The 13,923-nt window shown below is 37.6% G+C and overlaps 1 long non-coding RNA gene across 1 annotated transcript; it reads right to left on the minus strand.

Annotated features, from left to right (window-relative positions):
- Positions 1 to 345: 345 nt before the first annotated feature.
- LOC140263909 (uncharacterized) lies at positions 346 to 13,263 on the minus strand. Its single transcript, XR_011905975.1, has 3 exons — positions 13,221 to 13,263; positions 1,647 to 1,804; positions 346 to 388 (listed from the first exon to the last, which is right to left on the minus strand). It is a non-coding gene; the product is annotated as an uncharacterized lncRNA (long non-coding RNA).
- Between the last annotated feature and the right edge of the window lie 660 nt (positions 13,264 to 13,923).

Here is a 13,923-nt window from a genome sequence, read left to right on the forward strand (position 1 = left end):
GCACATATCATAGTGAGAGTCTTCTCAACTGTGTTCATTCTCCTTCCTACCTTCCCACTAGTCTCATTTTAGGTTGTATTTCTGTATGAGCTTAAAGCTGCTGTTATCTGCAGAGGGAACATTTTGATTCATACCACCATATGGCAGCAAAACATATTTGCTGAAACAAAATAACGTGTGTATATGACTTTCAGATTGGAGCTGATTCACAACTCAGCTGCCTTGAACAAATGTTTGCAGCTTCCATGTTGTTATCTGCACTGGGCCATGCACAAAAATATATATGGCCTCTCAGTTTTCTGCACAATATACTATACCATACTTCTCACATAAATAAAGCATTACCTGATGGACAGGATGCACTGCTTTCTCCATAGCCTCCAGCCACCTATAAAATAACCAGTAATGAGAATAGCTCAGCTTTGTATAGCAGAATAAGAGTGTAACACCATCTCTTTTGATTTTTGCTGATGTAGATAACTTTCAAGGGGATGTGCAATTTTCAGGACATGTTCAGGACTTCGGTATAGAAAGCTAGCAAATTAAATCTAAATAAATACTTGCAGGAAGGTAAGTTTCAGCTTGCCGCATAACACTGTAATAAATTAGAGCAATACTGATGATAGGAGGAAGCTGAACATTTTGTACATAATTCAGCATGTCAGGCTAAACAATCATTCTTCTGTCATTATAATGTAGATAACGAACTTGTAGAAAATGTAAATCATCCCAAAACTGGAGATTACCAAATAAAGCAAGAAGTTTGTTGGCAATGTTATTCTGTTTGTACCATAGATGATACAAAATAGTAAGTGAAAAATACTGCAATATGACAACAGTGGGTATCTAGAATACTAAGATTCTATAAATACACATGTGGAGAAGTCGACCTTAGAAAACACCATCCTACTTCATAGCTTTAGATTTCAAATAATGCACAAAAAAAAACAAAAGGCAAAAAAAGATTGAGTTTCACTGCATTTTCAAACTAAAGCCTAAGAGTCATTACTTTTTAGTCTTTTGAGTGATTTTAGTCTGTTTGTCTGCTGTAGTATTTGGGAAATGTAAGAATAATAATTTTGGAGTCTAACTATGAGAAAAACCCAAATCTCTTGTATCATCCAACATGTTTTCATGGCATATTTAGTATTTAAAATGAAAACATAATGATGTGTCTGAGTGACAGAAAGAGAAATGGAAGAGGGGTTGTATTCATGACTTGCACTGTCCTTGTTGGGCAGAGGAGAGATCACTGGTGAGAAATGAACATGAAAGTTTACATCCACAGGAAGATTTAAGTTTCCATTTGCAGTATTAGAGATGCTATGAGAATATGTGCAACTTGTTTTTTTTCCAGAGATAACTCAACTCATGGGAATTCAGAGAAATCTTGAGGAGAACATGAATATTACAAACTTGTTGAAAAAAACTACCTTCTCATCCAAATAACAAGAAGGTAAATTCTGAAAAGCATTCTTGAAAATTCTACAAATATGAACCAGAATAACACAAACATCAGTCTTCCCATATCTTTCTTTTTTTCCTGTTGATCAAGTAAACTTTTGGAAACATTCTCAAAAAACCCAGTTGTCTTCTCTCAAAATCAGGATAACAAAACTGACTCTGTAAAATGAAAATTCACTCACCTCTTCATTTCTTGGTTAGAAGTAGCACAGAAGTAGAAAATCCTATTTCCACTTTGAGGTACGCACTTAAAAACAAAGGGTTTACCCAGACTCGTGTCAACACCAATTTCTGCTCCTTCCAACTTTGTTACTTCCAAAGGTCTGCACTTCCCTTCATCCTGTAATTAAAGAGAAGAAAAATCTGTGCCAAAGTTCAAAGCTGAGATGGAATCAACTCAGGGAACATTCAAAGGTGTAAAAATTTGTGACAGGCTCTTATGCCCTTCAAATTATCCTAATCACCATTTACTTTAATAATCAGTAGCCTCTGAAAATACAGAACAGTCACAAAAGTCAAACTAGTCACCTTGTAATGTTGCTTCCATTTATTTAATTACTTATTTACTCTATATCAGTTGTCACATGTGTGTGCAGAAACCTCACTAGCTGTAAATGTTCCAACTTTTGAGGGTGGGTTTTTCAAATGTACTGAACAATTCAGGAACATCATAGAGTCATCACAGAATCACAGAATGCCATGGGTTGGAAGTGACCTCACAGATCATCAGGTTCCAATCACTCTGCCACAGACAGCACTGACAGCCTCTAGATCAACTACTAGATCATATTGATCAGGGCCCTATTCAAGCTGTCCTTAAACACCTTGAGGCACAGGGCAACCACAAATCACAGAATCACAGAATCACAGAATGACCCGGGTTGGAAGGGACCTCAAGGATCATGTAGTTCCAACCCCCCTGCCTAGCAGGGCCACCAAACAAACTCTCTGGGCAACCTGTTTCAACACCTCACCACTCTCTCAGTAAAAAACGTTTCCCTGACATTCAATATAAATCTCCCCTCCTTTAGTTTAAGATCATTTCCCCCTGTACTATCACTATCTACTTGTGTAAAAGGTTGATTTCACTCATGTTAACAAACTCCCTTTAGAAACTGGAAGACACAATCTTGTCTCCCCACAGTCTTCTCTTTTCCTGGCTGACTAAGCCCAGTTCATTCAGCCTGCTTTCACAGGAGAGGTGTTCCAGTCCTTGGACCACCTTCATGGCTCTCCTCTGGACCCTCTCCAAACGCTCCACCTTTTTCTTGTGCCGGGGGCCCGATACTTGGATGCACTATGCCAGATAGGGCCTTGTGAGGGAAGAACAGAGGGGGACAATCAATCCCCTAGTACTGAAAAATAACCCCTAGTACTGAAAAAACAGTGCAAATAAACATTCACGGATGTATTTCTTAGTTTCTTCTGTTTTCTTCCTTTTTATCTTTTCCAAAATGCAAAGCTAAATACAATAGATGAAGACAATCCAGAAAGTCATGTGTGCTGTGTGACCTACTTTGCTTATAATATCTTTAGACACAAACCCACGCTGCAAAGATAGCATAAGCAGAATGCATATTCTGACTCCAAATCTCACTTCTAGTGCAGATAATAGCCCCTGTTGGGACAAGGAAGCATTATCCATCAGTATCATATACATCTTCTCTTTTCTGCTGACTGTCCTAACTTGTGGCCAGAAGGTAAAGGTCACTGCAGATGCAGAAAAGGCTGTGTGTCTGCTCTAAGTACACGTCCTTATAGACTACTTTTCTAAATACTTTCTATTCTGTCTAGAATGAATGCAACTAGAGTTCTGTCATATAAAAAATGGTTCATACCCACTGCTTTCCAAATTAACAGATCTGGGAAAAGAAGGACCTGAAGCATTCATTGCAAAGTGAACAAAATGTTCCTCATTGACTGAAAGGCACACTTGCACCCCTAATCCTGAAATGCTGGAGGTAAAGGGCATTTCTTTTCACTAATGTGTCTTTCACGATAATTATCTTGTGAGCATTCCTATGGTAACACTCCTGTTGTTACAAAAAGTACCAAAGTTATACAGCTGAAAAAACATCATGAAAGTTATTTGGTATTACTGTGACTGCAGTGTAACCCACCGATGATACTGCCTCTTGGGAACTTATTTAAGTACAGTATTAATTCAAGCTTTCTGAGTTGATGGTATGTGCTGCAAAGATTTGAATGAACTAGGGGAATGAACTAGTTCAAATTTTAGTTACTACAACATTCTTCTGCACTTAAGAAAACAGATTTTTTTGTTCTCTCAAGGTTGCTACAAGCACAGATACTTGGCAGTTCACAAGATCTAATATGGATGAAGTCCTTTGAGTAGAGGGCAGAAAGCATATGCTAAGTTGATAAATACTAGTCTAATAGTAACAGAAACACCTGAAGTAACTCTTCCCTTGCAGCTAGTATTTCTTCAAGTGGTCTGAGTTTTAGGGGATTTTTTTTTTCCTGAAGGAAAAGGAAATAATGATATGCAAGAGGCTGAACTACAGGAGACATAATATGAAAGTAGACATCTCTTTACTTTAATGAAAGAAAAAGTCATAAAGGTAGGGTATGTAGATTGAGGTGTGTGGGAGGGTGGTCAGAGATTTAGTGTAAATACTTCCAGAAAATAAATGGCATTCATAACAGTTGCCAGATAATTCACTGCAATTGAAGAATTTTGTTTGAGCAGAGTCATATTTATTATTCCATTTAAGCTGCTTTGCCTAATAGAAAGGGAAAACTGACAAGATATATGAAGATTTCATGCTATTTACAGTGAAATAAATAAAAATCAACAGGAATAACTATGAAAAGAGATTAAAATTAAGCTTCATGCTACTGCAAGTAGTAGGAAAATGGAATGGAAATAATTGTACCGGAAAAAAGAACAAGTCATAGAAAAATAATAAAAGAAAATTTAAAATATAAAGCTAAAACAAATGCTGTCAGAAAGCAGAAATGGAAGATTAGCCCAGGAGTTTGGCAGTGGAATGTGTAGGGCAGTCACCCTCAGCTCACTGGTTCAAACTGGTCAATAATGATCTGAGAAATTTTACTGCCTGGACATCTTTTCCTGACATGCAAGATGTCTTTTTGCATGTACCCTACTTTTCTTAAAGATGGCATATCTGAAATGAGACAGGGAAATGACCCGTTCTCCTTTTGCTTCTTATTTCCCATTTCCACAACTTTCTCCATCAAAGATGATGTGGTTACAACCCTCCCTGGCACTCAGGCTTACAGTCTGAGGTGACCATCTGTTATTTTCTGGTTTTCTCTGCCCAGCCTCTTCCTTACTCACAGTGTTGCTTACTTAGTTCTGTCTCTAAAATCTTGACCTCCCTATCTCTTTTTTCTAATCAATATTCTTTAAGGTAGGCTTATTTTTCCAGATATTTGTTTACTGCTAGAGTCTGTCTGCATTTCTTCTTTGAGCTCTGCACATGGGATAAACTAAAGTAGGGGAATAGGCTTGCATATATTAGGGAACAGAGATCTCTGGACTCCAGATCTGCTTGTATGACTTTTTTTTCTTAAATAGAGATAAATTATTTTGTTTTTAATTTTGTTTTGCTTTAAACTCTTCATGTCCACATTTGAGAGAGTAGCAGCATACTGAGGAGCAAGGCAATAGAGGAAAAAGTATGCAACTATTCCTCTGGTTTGACTGTCAGATGGCAGTCAATGTGGTGGGCTTGTTATGTGATTAATCTTCAAATTTCTTTTGCTGAGGTCAAATCATTTACTCCAATTCATTGCACAATAGGTAATTAAGAGTTTTCAGGACCAAGACATAGGAAGACTGGATTATACTTTTGAATATTTTGAATCAAGTCAAATAATATATCTGATTAGGATTCTTTGTCTGGGTACAGTGTGCAATCTATTGGTAGTGCAAAATTAACTTATACATCATATCAGCTAGAGGTATTTAAAATTTATCAATAGAAAGAATACTTCGGAAGTAGTGGAAATGTTGGAGTCAGTATCTAAATTGAAAAATATACCCTGGAGCCACTGGAGTCATGGAAATCGTTGAGAAGAAATCAGTTTGTATAGCATCTCTAAATAATGTGGCAGCTCCCAGACTGTGATGATAAAGCTCCAAGCAAAACTAAAGAACAAACAGAAGTGGTATCTTTATGAGCAATGGCTCAGGTCTAAATCTATTTATAGCTAAGCCTTTTATATAAAGTGCTTAGGCTTAGCAATGTGCCTGTAGAGCAGAACAAAGGACTGAATGTTTATCATAGATTGAAATGCTGTGAAGGGTCCACACATGGCAGGCATGGATTTCTTTCTTGCTATAATAATCAGACCCTGTACCTACCACAGAAAGAAAGATAATTTAAAAGCATCTTTTCTTCTTTCTGTTCTATTCTTCTGGGGAAAGCAGAATAGAGCACCCACAAGAAACCAGCAGCATGTACTGTAGAGTCTGTGTTTTGTTTTTGTTTGCAAGTACACTTTCTTTAAAATGACCCTAGTCTGAGATACAGAAACACAATTGTAGAAAGAAAAGGGAACATTTAAGTCTTCATTTAAATTTTGCCTCTGTGTCTAGGGAGGGCTTTCACTTGTTCTTTAAGGCATGGGTTCAAAGTGATGTGTTTTTATGCGAATTAAGGCAAAACAGAGGACTGGAATCCAGTTGATTAAATGTGTTGTGTAAAAGTTGAATGTTTTTTAGAAACAAAAAGGAATAGCAAACTGTAATATACCTTCCAGGTGTTCTGAATAAGAAAGAGGGTGAGAAGAGAACAATTTACAGACCCAAGCATATCCCAGTGGAGACAACTATCGAGCACAATTTCTTTTGCAGGAGCTCTACTAATTAAAGACTACTCAATGAGGAAAGCATTCTTCCAGTGAAAAAAAGTGAAGGTTGGAGATCTTTTGAGTGCCAACAGCCCTGTATAATTATCTGAGCAATATTTAATTGCCACTGTGCTGTCTGTGCTAAACTGTGATAAACAGAGGAGGCTAGGTTCTGCTGAGCTATTGAAATGGACTGTTAGCCTAATGGAAATAGGATTGCAGCCTTCTAGTAGATGATATGTAGTTGTTTATTAAGCTGGGATTTATTATTATTATTTAAGGCATTTTAAGAAATGTTATGAAATCTTCATTCCCACCATCCTTTCCTTAACTTTTGTTCAGTTATTCACAGTATGACAGAGAGCTTCCTAGTGGCATTAAACTTTTAAGACTCAGAAATGCAAATTAATGTTCTTTTTTAAACTGACAGGCATTATTAGATATTATCACCACAAAGTCCAAAAGATAAGTACATTCTTCCACTTCATTGCCTCCACTGTGATCAAGGAGAGTCCTTCTCACTGATTATGTGTTCTTGCAACAATGTGTATTGTATTTTTCTTGCAGAAAGAAAAAACATGATGAACTGTAATGAACGCCATTACTCTGAGGGTTGAACTACAATTAAAGATGAATTTCCATCTTTTTCTCTTTGCTCACAGTTCAGTTTATTGTGACATCTGAAGCTCTAAAACGAGCACTTCCTTACTGTCAGGACAGCAATTTTCAGCTTAACTACTTTCAGCTTAACTTCTACTTGTTCTTATCGTATTTCTTCTTTTTACTTCCCTACTTTTAGTTCATTTAAAATGCTGGCAGCAAAATTATTGTCTCCAGATATTTGTTTTTAATTACTTTTGTTCCATATTATTCTTAGCAAAGAGTGAAATGGAACAACTGACAAGTGTAACATAAGCACCCAATAGACAATGACTAGGCTATATTAGTGCTGGATTTCTAGAAAATATCATGTCTACAAGGGAGATACTTTAAAACCATATTCTCCTGTTTGGAACCAGTCATCTTTGCAGCTTTTCTGAGACCACAGCCTCAGTAATATTTAATTCATAATTTCCTTTTCAGATACTAAACTTGTCCTCCATCTCATTCTCCTGTTTCCCAGGGTTTATGTATGGCAAAGGGAGAGGAAATATCTCATAGAAAGTCATAAAACAGAGAGGAGACAGGACACTGTTACAAACACGATCTTTTGCTGATTTTCCTAATTTTGTCAATTCTTTTTTTTTTTTTCTTTTTTTTCTTTTTCTTTTTTTAAATCTACAATGCAACTTAAATTTTATTTATTTATTTTTTTTTTTATTTACAGAAGAATTGAAACTAGAAAATTCTGGCACTGGGTGATAGTTATAATGGTTTTGCAAATCCCAGCACTTAATTAACATCTTCCATGAATGATACAATGAAAAAAATTGGGAAATATGTTTTTGGGCTATGATTCTTTCTTTGTCCTTGTGCTTTCCTATTAAAGGTAGAACACTGTTATCTCTTCAGCAGGTGCTTCCTCACGATAGAGAAATTCCTTCTTGACCCATTTGCTATTGGGTCCCAAGAATTCTATTATTTATTTTAATGAGTTTAATGTCTGGTACTTTTAATCCTGAAGGCTGTATCATGTTGTTAATTTTTCAAGTTAGCTTGCAGTTTCTAAAAGATTCTTGATGAGGCAACTCAGAGCTCTGTGTGAAACCTATTTAAGTTGTTGAGCTGGTGCTCTACTGCTGTGGCTAGATTGCATTTGTTATCTTTCTGGTCTAATGCAAAGCTGATTGATGTTTCTTTGTCCTATGCAGCAGTACTCACTGAATCACAGAAGTGAAGAATCACAGAATTAAATAATGGTTCAGGTTGGAAAGGAACTTTTGGAGATCAGCTAGTCCAACCTTCCTACTCAAGCATGTTACTCATGATTGTATCCAAATGGCTTCTGAATATCTTCTGAAAAGGAGACTCTGAAATTTCTGGGCAATCTGTACTAGTGCCCAATTGTATTCAGCACAGACATTTTCTGTTGACTCTGCAGTTAGCTTATTGTACTGTATGTGAAATGCTAGGGTTAGAGCAGGAGATGCCACTATATTTAAAGAAAGCTTTAACATGGCTGTACTCATGTGCTTCCTGTCCTTGAAGAAATGCATAAGCTCAAACTGAAGATCATTGCTTATCTTTGCCTCAGAGTAGGATGAAACTGTACATTATTGTCTCTCTACTCACCATGGTCAGATATTGTTCTTTTAGGTGAAAACTTTGGCACAAAGAGGGAAAATTCATGCTTGCAGAGGAATATACTATGAAGTGTATAGTGGACCTCCACTGCTGCTCAGTGTAGGCAAAAGTGCTATAAAATGTCACAGCTTCACTGATCACAGTCATTTATGAAAATAAGTGTCTAATCCTAATGTGGTCACGTTCCTGCTATGAGGTGGTAAACAAAGCTGCATCTAATGTGGTGACATAGCTATGTTTTACTTGTTTGAATGAATACTTCAAGAATCAAGGTCAATGACAGCATCTACTTGAAGGAAAACAAAATGACCTTGTAGGAAAAGTGATTGAATCTATTGCAATAGCTATCATTTCATCAGTGTGATTGGATAGAGATGAGTCTGAAGAAGCAGCAATTACATGGGTGAATCAATATGTAAAGTGCTTCAGAAATATCAATCACTTTTTTTAATGTAGGTGGGAAAAGGAAAGTTCAGGCTGGATAATTTCTACCTGGAAATAGAAATGATGAGGAAATACAGCTCTTCGTGTTTGTTGGTATGAACTAAAACAGAAGATGAAACAACGTGTCCCTTCTCAGTAATGTAGAAGCATACACAAATACATACTTCAGGCATAAATGAAAAGACTGGTTGCCTTCTTACATAAATGTGAATCAGGCGTGATCTTCTTGGAATCCATGGAATTACATCAGTGTAAGCTGTTATTCTTGTCATCAGCATGAAGCCCTAGTTATTCCTCAAAACAGAGAGCCTGGTTAGCTTGCTTGATACTGATCTACATATTATACTGAAATACTATTGCCTGTCTGGATTATTCTTGCCCTCAATACAATATCTTAAAGAACACTGTATATCCACTTAGTAGAAACATTTGTGAGGTAAGGCCTAGAACATATTGTTTCTAATATAATTGTATTATATTACATAAATGTGTTACACTAAGAACATTATTTGTAATTTTCTTAGAAAAGACGTGGGATGAGCAGCATCTGTACATGTTGTTCTTCTTACGTCCAGACAGAAAGAACACCAAAAGAAAAGAAAAATGCTAAGGAATCCATTTGAACTTCCTTAGATCATTTGGACACTGAACCTCTCAGTAGCAAAAAAATGCATTTATACATAAACATCTTTCTTTCTCTCTTACTAAAGGCCTCTTTGGAGTCTTCTGTGAGGAGAGAAAGTTCTCATGCTTTCAGGAGCTTATTTCAGTGCATTCTGTGGCATCTGGAGAGAGAGTGAGAACAGCTGGCTATAACAATAACATGAAAGAATTCTAAAGGTGTTTGAATAGCACTAGTCTTTCATAATGCAAGAATAAACATGGTAATTATGATGATATATAATGTGGTACTTTAAATTTATTTATCCTTTTTAAGCAAAAAGCTATTTAGAGTGCAGTCATTGTTAAAAAACCCACTATCAAAACATAACATTGGGATTACTTAGCTACTTTTTCAGTGCTGTTTTTTTCAATATTCAAGATAAGGACAGATGTGTTAAAAAATTAGAAGAAGAAGAAAAATAAGTAGGCTTAGAAAGAAACATGCTAGTTGAATGAAATAAAATGAAAATGTAATTAAATACAAATGAATCTAAAATTATGAAGTACCTTCTAATCCATAATCCAATTTATATTATGTTCACTGTCTTCAGAAGTAATTAATTGATTGAGAAGTTGAGAATATTTAAAATGAATAACTAGGTATTTTTACATCTTGGGAATCTGAGGAAAGAACTGGCTAGGATAAAATAAATGCTTTTCCACAAACAAGTGTTCCTAAATGCTTGTATATTTTTCAGTGTACAATTTTCTTCTGTTGGTTTGTTTGAGACCAGAATAGTTAATGCCAAAATAACAATGACTGGAAGCCAGACTGTGCTGTAGCACAGAGAGGATGTGCAGCACAATCTTGGTTACTACTTATATGATGGCATATGCAGAAGAAAAGCCTACCAGATTCTGTGCTGAAAATGTCAAGTGGATAAAGAACTACAGAATAGAAACCTCTTTCTGTAATTGTTAATTACTTTTCACAAAATGACTTTTACCCACAGAAGCAACTGGTTTTGATCAAGAAGCTTAAATATCTGAAAGCCTGTATAATTTCAGTTTGGGTAGGAAGCTGCATGGTGTCATGTGATTTCTTTCCTTCATCTTAGTGGTACTGCCCATGAAAATCTATGCTTAGAATCACTAAGAGACCAGAATGCATTAGGGGAAAGAAAGGGATGAGCAGAGATCCTGAATAAGAAAACGATTTTTCTTGTTCTTTCTTGTCTTCAGAGCATAGGCCTTGGGAAGCACTGCATCAGCATCTTTCAGGCAAAAAATAATTTTGTGCCAAGGTTTTTACTAAGAGGGAAAATATTTCCAGTTAGAATTTTACAGGATTGGCTCTGCTATGCATATAAAAGGGACAAAACAGACTTATATATGCATAGATACATAAGTAGTAAAATGAAATACACAGGTGGCTCAGAGAAGGATGATGTATGAGAAAAACAGTAAGATAAAGGTAGAGTTATGATCAGGATTGAAGAATGTTGTACAATCTCCCCCATAATTATCTATTTTTTGAAGTACCCTAAAATTATCTTAGTGAATAGAATGTGTCCATGTTTATTGCAGATTTGCACTGATACTATACATGCACATCTGTATGTCTACATCCTCCATACAACGAATTGGCAAAGAGGTTCTGTGGTCACATGGAAGAGCTCCAAACCATTTTCGGGGCAAGGACTTTGTGCCCTGCTGAAGTTCTCGTATGTTTATTGGTTAAGAGTGGACATACCAGCACAATGCAGATGTCAGTGCATTTTACTGATATTTTCAAGTTGTGTGTTGGAGACAATTGTGTTTCTACCTGTTTCTAATCAGGAGATGTCCTTAGATTTTACTAAGAGATTTGCTGAGTGTTACTTGGGCTTCATCTAGTAATAAATCACTTACTAGGGTAGATTTTCTCAGCTTCACCAAATTTTCTCAAAACTAATTTAGAATTAAATCCCAGGTAATATAATAATCTTGAATCATTTTCACAAGCCCTAAAGGGCCTTAACACATAAAGTCCTAAGTAAAACACTGGCTTTGAAACCAACTCATTTAGTTGTATCGATCTAACTTTCTCGACGAGTAACTTCATCACAGGGCAGCTCAACGGAACGGAATAGGAACTACACCTACACGTGGGCCTGCTTAACCCCTCAAGTATACGCTGCCGAGCAGCACCTGCATGCGATCCGAGCCCCCCACCTGCTGGACGCCGGCTGCAAGCGATGGCTGCGGCCCTGGAGCTGTCCAGACGCTGCTTGAAAGCCTGGTGAAGCCCCTAGTGGCAAACACTCCTAAGGCAAACAGCTTCATTTTTTGTTGCTTTGTTTTATTTTGTTCAGTTTTCTTTTGATTATTTCCAGTTCTTTCCTTTTCTTTCCTTTCCTTTTCTTTTCTTTTCTTTTCTTTTCTTTTCTTTTCTTTTCTTTTCTTTTCTTTTCTTTTCTTTTCTTTTCTTTTCTTTTCTTTTCTTTTCTTTTCTTTTCTTTTCTTTTCTTTTCTTTTCTTTTCTTTTCTTTTCTTTTCTTTTCTTTTCTTTTCTTTTCCCTTCTCCTTCCCTTCCCTTCCCTTCCCTTCCCTTCCCTTCCCTTCCCTTCCCTTCCCTTCCCTTCCCTTCCCTTCCCTTCCCTTCCCTTCCCTTCCCTTCCCTTCCCTTCCCTTCCCTTCCCTTCCCTTCCCTTCCCTTCCCTTCCCTTCCCTTCCCTTCCCTTCCCTTCCCTTCCCTTCCCTTCCCTTCCCTTCCCTTCCCTCCCCTTCCCCTTCCCCTCCCTCCCCTCCCCCTTCCCCTTCCCCTCCCTCCCCTCCCCCTTCCCCTTCCCCTTCCTCTCCCCTTCCCCTCCCCCTTCCCCTTCCCCTTCCCCTTCCCCTCCCCCTTCCCCTTCCCCTTCCCCTTCCCCATCCCTTTCCCTTTCCCCATCCCTTTCCCTCTCCTCTCCTCTCCTCTCCTCTCCTCTCCTCTCCTCTCCTCTCCTCTCCTCTCCTCTCCTCTCCTCTCCTCTCCTCTCCTCTCCTCTCCTCTCCTCTCCTCTCCTCTCCTCTCCTCTCCTCTCCTCTCCTCTCCTCTCCTCTCCTCTCCTCTCCTCTCCTCTCCTCTCCTCTCCTCTCCTCTCCTCTCCTCTCCTCTCCTCTCCTCTCCTCTCCTCTCCTCTCCTCTCCTCTCCTCTCCTCTCCTCTCCTCTCCTCTTCTCTCCTCTCCTCTCCTCTCCTCTCCTCTCCCCATCTTCTTTTTCCCTCACTGATGAAAAACTGTGTAGAATGTTCAAATGTTTATAGTTGACATAACAGGAGAAAGTGATTTTGGGAGTTAAGACTCACTGTACATCTGGGAGATAGCAAACTATGCCACAGATCAGTTAGTAGGTTTTGAGAATCATAACTGTGAGACTTGGGAATCCAGAAAATCCTAAGAGTTTGTGTGCATATCTCTAAGTACGATAAAAGAAGACAGAATTAGTCAAACAGCCTGCTCTATATGCTATATACAAAAACATCTCTAGTGCTATTTAATTAGTAAATATTACAAGTCAAGATAACCAGCTGTAAATCTGAGCACAATGCTGATGCACTCTGTAGTTCAGAACACAGCTTCCTCTGTCATCAGCCCATCTCCTTACCTTCTTGTGTTTGTAATAGTGTAGATAGCCATTATGCTTCAGCACAAACCATCTCTTCCTCCATCCCTTCAGTATTGCTGATTGTGTTCGTTTGTGCAAATATCCTCGGCATGTAGGCCTGGGAGTGTTAGGGTAACGGCTTATATCTGATCCCACCACCATAGTTAAGATATCAGGGCCTAAAATGAAAAAACATGAAAAAATGTGAAAACACAGGTAAAAGCTATAATCCAGTCTGTTTGAATGCCTCTAAGAGATACAGAGCAGAAAGGAATATTCTATCTCTTACCCTTCTTCTCCTTATGTTCCTTCTAGGAGAAGCAAGGAGCAAAGCAACCTATGAAGGAAATTAAATCATTCCAATATTTAATTTTCTTTTTGTAGAAATTCAGGAATTAAACTCATCTTGTCTAGAGGACCAGCAATGGAACCAACTATTCAAAGACACCTCCAGAAATGGTTTTTGTGCTATACCTTTGCAAGTTGCAGCTTAGGCACTTGCATATTTTATTAGTTTAGAGAAGTGGCTGGATTTCATTACCCAAATGTGTGTGCATAATTTGGAGTTTATTAAAAAATTACTGATGATCTAAGAATTCTTGAATGTTCTTACTCTTCAGTGTCCTGGTGTCCTTTTCTGCTCTGTGCACCTCTGTGAGGAGGCTAGCTGTTGGAGATTAACTTGTGCTAATCTGTTCACTTA

The sequence above is a fragment of the Excalfactoria chinensis genome, chromosome Z, assembly GCF_039878825.1.
Source record: "Excalfactoria chinensis isolate bCotChi1 chromosome Z, bCotChi1.hap2, whole genome shotgun sequence".
NCBI classification, from domain to species: domain Eukaryota; kingdom Metazoa; phylum Chordata; class Aves; order Galliformes; family Phasianidae; genus Excalfactoria; species Excalfactoria chinensis.